Source organism: Tupaia chinensis, unplaced genomic scaffold (genome assembly GCF_000334495.1).
Source record: "Tupaia chinensis unplaced genomic scaffold, TupChi_1.0 Scaffold000270_2, whole genome shotgun sequence".
NCBI classification, from domain to species: Eukaryota; Metazoa; Chordata; class Mammalia; order Scandentia; family Tupaiidae; genus Tupaia; species Tupaia belangeri.
In genome coordinates, this window is record NW_006159751.1 from 3,244,650 (window position 1) to 3,253,048 (window position 8,399).

Below are 8,399 nucleotides of genomic sequence, written 5' to 3' on the forward strand. Positions count from 1 at the left end.
AGATGGCACTTTTAGAGGCAGCAGCTTCAGACCCAGAGGAGGGTGATGAGGTGAATTTCATCTGTGGCAAAAACATAATTTATTTCCTTTCTCTCCTTCTTTCTCTCTCTCTTTCTTTCGAGAAGGCAGGAGAGCAATTAAGTCATCATCTTAACATAAGAGCATGTGATCGATCCTGTAAGCGGTTTGGGTTGGGTTGGGAAGTGGGTAGAGATGGGATAAAAATTTGGTCTCAGGGGTCCCACCTTAATTTGGTCACTTCTGATTGCGAAAATTAACAGCAACAACATAGTAATAAAGTTGTGAAGTTGAAACCTGACCAGCACGGTTTTTTTTTTGGTTTTGGCTCACTCTTTCTAAAATCGTCGTTCTGGTTTGGCTGGCACCTTGTATAGAGCAAGGGGGTCTCCCGCAGAGTCTTTCCCTGGGCTCTGGCTCCCGGTAAGGCAGGCCAGTTTCTCTTTTCCTCCTCTATGGAGGCAATATGCATTAAACTGAAGTTACCTTCCGAAAGTGGGAAAAGGATTAGACTGCTGCTTCAGAGCTGGAGGATTGTTAGAATATTTTACAAATCATTGCTATGTAACAAAAAAGGTAATTACAAAGTGTATGCATCACAACATGCTTTTAAAGACACTGTGCATTGTGCTTACGTTCCCTTAAATGTTGTTATCAGGGGACCAGAGTTAGTGTAATAGCTATGTCACTGAACTCCCATGTAGTCAACCGTGGTTCGAGTCCTGGACCTGGTGGCTTAAACTCACACTGCGTGCATGCCCAAGATCCCAAGAGGAGAATGGAGGAGATGGGATTGTGGCATGGCCATCCCCCCTGGGGGGTGATTTCTTGCTTCCTGTCTCTCTGTGTCTCTCTGTCTTTCTGGCGAGCACACGTGCCTTATAGCAAAAACCTCTAAAAAAACAACAAAAAAAAAGTTGTTCCCAAAGGTGCTCAGCCTCTAACCCAGCTGGAATCTCTGGGAAGAGGGAGAGACAATTTGGCAAAAAAGACAAGTGGGCAGAGGATGGAGGGGAGGCAAAAAAAATAGCAGCCTTCCAGTTCGAGATCAGCCCTCAGTTTCAAGGTCAGCGTCGGGCTCAGCAGGGAGAGCAGTGGGTTAGGACTGCGGTGCTCCATACCTCCTTCAGGTCAAGCAGAGCCTGGTGCAGCGTCCTTTATGTACAGAGGCGCTCCTCTTTGCTGCATTTCAGTTTACCTTCCGAATCATCAATTGTCTTTTCCAGCTTGGCTATCAATCTCTCGGCGAACTCGGCATGGGTCTGTCCTTGAGTTGATCAGTAGGAATCTTTATCTCATCCTCATATTTGCCTTCTTTCTGAGAGTACTTTTCTTCCGCAGCACTCAGACACGTCAGGTTCTGGTCCATCGGTCTGATCTGCTCATCCGTCTCTCAGCAACAGGACTCTGCCGGTTCAGCTCGCTCCTCTGTGCGTTCCAAGTCTCCTTCAACGATCACCAGCTTACAGCCACCTCTTCATACTTCCTGTCCGCCTCTTCTGCAATGTGCTTTGCTTCTTTGAATTGGATTTCCTGGAGTTCCATCTTTTCTTCATCTTGTAAGGCCCCGTTTTCTTGGTCTCAGGGGTCCCACCTTAATTTGGTCACTTCTGATTGCGAAAATTAACAGCAACAACATAGTAATAAAGTTGTGAAGTTGAAACCTGACCAGCACGGTTTTTTTTTTGGTTTTGGCTCACTCTTTCTAAAATCGTCGTTCTGGTTTGGCTGGCACCTTGTATAGAGCAAGGGGGTCTCCCGCAGAGTCTTTCCCTGGGCTCTGGCTCCCGGTAAGGCAGGCCAGTTTCTCTTTTCCTCCTCTATGGAGGCAATATGCATTAAACTGAAGTTACCTTCCGAAAGTGGGAAAAGGATTAGACTGCTGCTTCAGAGCTGGAGGATTGTTAGAATATTTTACAAATCATTGCTATGTAACAAAAAAGGTAATTACAAAGTGTATGCATCACAACATGCTTTTAAAGACACTGTGCATTGTGCTTACGTTCCCTTAAATGTTGTTATCAGGGGACCAGAGTTAGTGTAATAGCTATGTCACTGAACTCCCATGTAGTCAACCGTGGTTCGAGTCCTGGACCTGGTGGCTTAAACTCCCACTGCGTGCATGCCCAAGATCCCAAGAGGAGAATGGAGGAGATGGGATTGTGGCATGGCCATCCCCCCTGGGGGGTGATTTCTTGCTTCCTGTCTCTCTGTGTCTCTCTGTCTTTCTGGCGAGCACACGTGCCTTATAGCAAAAACCTCTAAAAAAACAACAAAAAAAAAGTTGTTCCCAAAGGTGCTCAGCCTCTAACCCAGCTGGAATCTCTGGGAAGAGGGAGAGACAATTTGGCAAAAAAGACAAGTGGGCAGAGGATGGAGGGGAGGCAAAAAAAATAGCAGCCTTCCAGTTCGAGATCAGCCCTCAGTTTCAAGGTCAGCGTCGGGCTCAGCAGGGAGAGCAGTGGGTTAGGACTGCGGTGCTCCATACCTCCTTCAGGTCAAGCAGAGCCTGGTGCAGCGTCCTTTATGTACAGAGGCGCTCCTCTTTGCTGCATTTCAGTTTACCTTCCGAATCATCAATTGTCTTTTCCAGCTTGGCTATCAATCTCTCGGCGAACTCGGCATGGGTCTGTCCTTGAGTTGATCAGTAGGAATCTTTATCTCATCCTCATATTTGCCTTCTTTCTGAGAGTACTTTTCTTCCGCAGCACTCAGACACGTCAGGTTCTGGTCCATCGGTCTGATCTGCTCATCCGTCTCTCAGCAACAGGACTCTGCCGGTTCAGCTCGCTCCTCTGTGCGTTCCAAGTCTCCTTCAACGATCACCAGCTTACAGCCACCTCTTCATACTTCCTGTCCGCCTCTTCTGCAATGTGCTTTGCTTCTTTGAATTGGATTTCCTGGAGTTCCATCTTTTCTTCATCTTGTAAGGCCCCGTTTTCGATAACCTTCATGCCCCTCTCTCTCTCTCATCAGCAGCTTCTTCCGCCTCCTCCAGCTTCTGCAGGGCAGTGGTCAGGTGCCCCTGAGCACGGTCCAGGTCCTCTTATTTATTTATTTATTTATTTATTTATTTATTTATTTATTTTGAGAGATTTTCACTGTAGGGCGCGTGCGCTCGCCAACCAGGTCCTCTTCAACCAGCTGGACCCTGTGGTTTAAGGAGGCAACCTGAGCCTCAGCCTGTTCCCCGCCCACCTCTCCCCCTCCACTTCCCACTGGAGGAGATCGGCCTCTTCTCTGCATCATCTCTGCTGCTGTGGAACCTGAATCTGTGCTTCAGCACCTTGATGGTGGCGGTCCTGCCCACACAGCTCCGGCTAGTGCTTGAGTTCCTGCCTCCTCCACTCAGCTTTGCAGCCACTCGACCCTCATTTGTTTCTTTCATGAGAGAGAGAGAGAGACCTCTGACAGTCCCCATGCCTCAGTCCACCACCAGCGTCACTGGTCTGGATTCCAGGCACACACATGCATGCCAGCATGCTCAGGGATGTCCCAGGATGAGAATCCAGAATCCACTTCATGTGACTCCACCTGTGTCACCACTGCACCACTGCCTGACCACAGGAGAATTATTTATTTAATTTTATTTATCATTTTAAAATTTGCTATAGGACACATGCACTCACCAGAGAGAGACAGAATGAGAGAGAGAGAGAAAGAAAGCAAACTGCCATGTCCAAGACTCAAATCTTCGTTGGCCACGTGGGAATTCAGCAGCCTTAATCACCATACCACCTGCTGGCCCCTGGGGAGTTGTTTAGGACAGGGTCTGTGCATGTCTCGGTCTTCCTGCCTCAGCCTCCCAGCTCACTGGGGCCACAGGCACAGGCCACTGCATCCACCCGCCCGTGTGGGTTGGGCTAGATCCCAGCCCGGGCCTCCCATGCAGCCTCAGCTGCTGTGCAGGAGTGCCTCCTGTTTGCACTACTTTAATTCTCACTCTGGCCCACAGAGAGTATTATGCAGACTAGAAAAGAAGGACCTCCTGAACAGTGCTGCGTGCACTGGGTTGCGTGGCTTGGTGAGTGGACAATGGGTCCCCCAATTTCTCCCTCAGTGGGTGCTCTTATGCAACACTCTGCACAACCAAATGCAGTCACCTCAATAATGCCCCATCTTCTTACCTTGCATTACAAAGGTAAGCTGCAGAAACTTTTTCTGGAGCAAGGCGAGGTGCAAAATGAATGAGTGCAACATTATCTGATAGACTAAGTCCCTGCTGCTCAGCTGAGAGGAGCAGGTGATCCTGGTGTGAGTGGTGGGCCTCCCTAGTGGGGGAGGGAGCAGGCCACATTAGAAATGTGGATCCATGGGACCAGTAGATGGCATGACATTTGTGTCACTGGACTCCCACGTGGTTGACCGTTTTGAGTCCTGGACCTGGCGGCTTGGGGCTCACACTGGGCGTGTGTGCATGTGCGCCTGGGATCCTGGGAGGAGAATGGAGGAGAGGGGATTGTGGTGTGGCCATCCCAGCTGGGGGGTGATTTCTTGCTTTTGGTCTCTGTCTCTTTTGTGAGTGCACATGCCCTATAGCAAAAATCTCTCTTTTATTAAAAAAAATAAAGAAAGAAAAGAAGTGTGGATCCATGAGCATAGATAGCTAGATGGAAACTGCAGGCCAGGCCTATCAGAACTTCAGCATCGATTTGAGAGGCCAGGATGTGAGGATTTTGAACAGTGACGTGATTTGATGCTGTCAGATGGGAGCTGAAGTAGCAAAAGCTGTCATTAACTGACCAGAGCCAGTGCCTTAGGAAAGGCAGGGGGAGATGGGAGGAGAGGAAAGGGGGGGAGGTGAAAGACAGGGAGCTGGAGTGGGCAAGGAAGAAGGGAGAGAGAGTGGATAACAACAGTATATTTCCATTTTTTTGGTTTTGTTTTTCTAATTTGCTATAGGGTGTGTGTGCTCACCATGGGGGGAGAGAGAGAAAAAGAAAGAAAGTGAAGACAGTGCCTGCTCAGGAGGGATGGCCATTCTGCAACCCCTTCTCCATTCCCCTCTCTGGATTTTGGACATGCACACTCCTGGCATATTTTCCAGGCTGGTGGGTCTAAGACTTGAACCATGCACTTGGCCATAAGGGATCCAGTCGCCCTAACCACCACACCACCAGCTGGCCATGGGGGGTTCAGTTTTATCGGTGCTCAGTTCAGTTAGTCCCTCCTCCCTTCAGTAAACAGCTACAGAACTCCTCTTTATGCCAGGTGCTACGAGCACACAGGCCCGGGGAACTCAGACGTGTAAGGCCACAGTTACGCAGTACCGAGATGATGGCGCCTGGCGGCACAGAGGCGGCCTGGGAGCTAGTCATGAAGAGACACGAGGGAGGGCAGCATATTTCGGTTTTAAGCAACTGCGTGGATGAGTGCTCTTTGCTAAGACATGGAACACAGGTGCCACCAACCCAGGCAAGGAATAAAAAAGAAGCAAGTTTGGTGGATGGAAGAATGAGAGTTCACCTTGGACACGGCCAGATAGACTCGCTCCTAGAAGGAAACCCCCAGTGGACAGGGCTTCTGCCAGTTGTCCAACTCTGCACCCCCAGGACCTGCAAGAGCACCCAGCACACGAGGAGCTCAATAAATGTTTGTGGGGTGGGTGTGACCCCGTAGGGGTGTTGTTGCTTCACATTCATTTCGATGCCATGCTTGGTACTTGCTGCATGCCCTGCCACAGCCAGCCAGTCCCCAGGGTGTCAGTGAGCTCTCCTGTCACACAGGCGGATATTGACAAAGACATTTGTCAATATGAAACAGAATTCTATTAACGTGCTATTAATACTGTAAGGAAGCTGGTAATTTTCTCTTAAGGTTCAATTCTCTTTAGTCTATGAGATAAACTAACAATCCAATTAACAGGAAAAGGTTTGAATTTGAATAGAAATGGGCACACGTATATGTGGGAGTCCAACATGTATGAGACTCTGCGGAGGTCCTGGTGGCTGAAGGCTTTATACCACAGGAAAAAGGCAAATAAAGCAGCAGCTTGCGGTTCAGCTCTCAATGGGCAGAGAGAGAAACTGCAAGGCTTTTGTCTTGTTTTCTGGGCCAGATGCTAAACCTCTCCACCCCCTGTCCTGTGCCTGGGCAGGTCTGTGATGGCATCAGGGACACCTGCCTCAGTCACTGCTTACTTTACTGATGTACGTTTCTTTGCAGTTTTTTTTTTTTTAAAGTTTTTAAAGACAATTATTTTATGTCAGAGGGTGCGTGCATGCCCCTGGGGGAGAGGACTGGGGGGCAACTCCAGGGGTCATGCTGCAGTCCCTTCCTCCAGTTCTCCCTCTTGGCAGGCTCTGAGGCATCCAGCCTGTTTTTCCAGCAGACATGGCCAGAACTCGAACCCCTGTGAGCCCTGTAGGATGTAGCTTCCTCTCCTCCTCCTTCCTCTCAAATCGCTGTGCTACAGGGCTGGCCCTAAAGCTAATATTTATGTCTGCAACCACCACCCCCAGCACCACCGCCACCATGTGGTCATCTCAAAATATGCCAAAGGGACCAGCCTTGGTGGAGCAGAAGTAAAGCAATACTCAGTGATGCCGAAGCCATGTGGGAAGGTCCCAGGTTCACGTCCTGAGGTCTCCCTGCACACGTGTGCCTGTGATCAGGTCTGGCTGGGGCTAGGTGGATCACGCTGTGATTGCCCTATTGTGGGTACCGCCTTCCTTACACTCTCCCTCTTTTTGTCTTCCTCTCTCATGGAAGAAGTAAATAAAAATACACTCAAAAAATATGCCAAAGGAGTATATTTGCCTCTCCACAATATCCAACAGTATACACAATGTATTAATTATATTCATCAGTATAATAACTATGAATAGATATTATACATAGACCTATAGACAACAGATGATATGTCAAAGATTCCTGGGAGAGTTAGGGACAAATAATGACCTACTCCACCAGAGAGCAGAAGCCCGGATTGTCCTTCTCTCCTGCTGGCCATCCTGACTGTCCTCGCTCTCCTTCCCCATGTGACCTGAGAACTGTCCCTACTGACTGAGTGGTCGAGCCAAGGCTGTGGGCTGCACACCCCTGTGAGCCTATGAGCATGGTGAACATGGGGCCTTCCCTTAGTGACGCTCGGTTCTTCCTGCCACAAATGGATTCAAAGCTCAGGCAGGCTCTGACAATACAGATTGGGAGGCCAAGGGAATGAATGGGGGGTGGGTGGGATGCAGAGTGAGAGAAAGAGTCTGCGGCAAAGATCCCGTGAAAACTGAAGATAAGGAGGGAGAGGGAGATGGGTCTGAGGAAGACAGCAGGTTCTGCATCTTCTCTTGCTTCACAAGCTGAGTGGCCTGGCCCATCACTGCAGTCTCAGCTAACAGTATTGTATCAGGAACAAAATTTTCAAAAAGAGACCAGCAGGGGTATAGTGGTTAAGGTGTTAGACTCCTACATGGCCAACCATGGTTCAAATCCCAGACCTGGAGGCTTGAAACTAAAGCCAGGCACCTGTGCTCGTGTGCCCAAAATCCCAAGAGGAGAATGGAGAAGGGATTGTGGCATGGGCATCCCCACTTGGAATATAGATTTGGAGGCCAAGGGAGTGGGGGGGGGACTCCTCTTTATGCCAGGTGCTACGAGCACACAGGCCCGGGGAACTCAGACGTGTAAGGCCACAGTTACGCAGTACCGAGATGATGGCGCCTGGCGGCACAGAGGCGGCCTGGGAGCTAGTCATGAAGAGACACGAGGGAGGGCAGCATATTTCGGTTTTAAGCAACTGCGTGGATGAGTGCTCTTTGCTAAGACATGGAACACAGGTGCCACCAACCCAGGCAAGGAATAAAAAAGAAGCAAGTTTGGTGGATGGAAGAATGAGAGTTCACCTTGGACACGGCCAGATAGACTCGCTCCTAGAAGGAAACCCCCAGTGGACAGGGCTTCTGCCAGTTGTCCAACTCTGCACCCCCAGGACCTGCAAGAGCACCCAGCACACGAGGAGCTCAATAAATGTTTGTGGGGTGGGTGTGACCCCGTAGGGGTGTTGTTGCTTCACATTCATTTCGATGCCATGCTTGGTACTTGCTGCATGCCCTGCCACAGCCAGCCAGTCCCCAGGGTGTCAGTGAGCTCTCCTGTCACACAGGCGGATATTGACAAAGACATTTGTCAATATGAAACAGAATTCTATTAACGTGCTATTAATACTGTAAGGAAGCTGGTAATTTTCTCTTAAGGTTCAATTCTCTTTAGTCTATGAGATAAACTAACAATCCAATTAACAGGAAAAGGTTTGAATTTGAATAGAAATGGGCACACGTATATGTGGGAGTCCAACATGTATGAGACTCTGCGGAGGTCCTGGTGGCTGAAGGCTTTATACCACAGGAAAAAGGCAAATAAAGCAGCAGCTTGCGGTTCAGCTC

General features: G+C 49.3%; 1 pseudogene; it reads right to left on the reverse strand.

Moving 5' to 3' along the window:
• Positions 1 to 2,464: 2,464 nt before the first annotated feature.
• Positions 2,465 to 5,660, reverse strand: LOC102479423 (tropomyosin alpha-3 chain pseudogene; annotated as a pseudogene).
• Between the last annotated feature and the right edge of the window lie 2,739 nt (positions 5,661 to 8,399).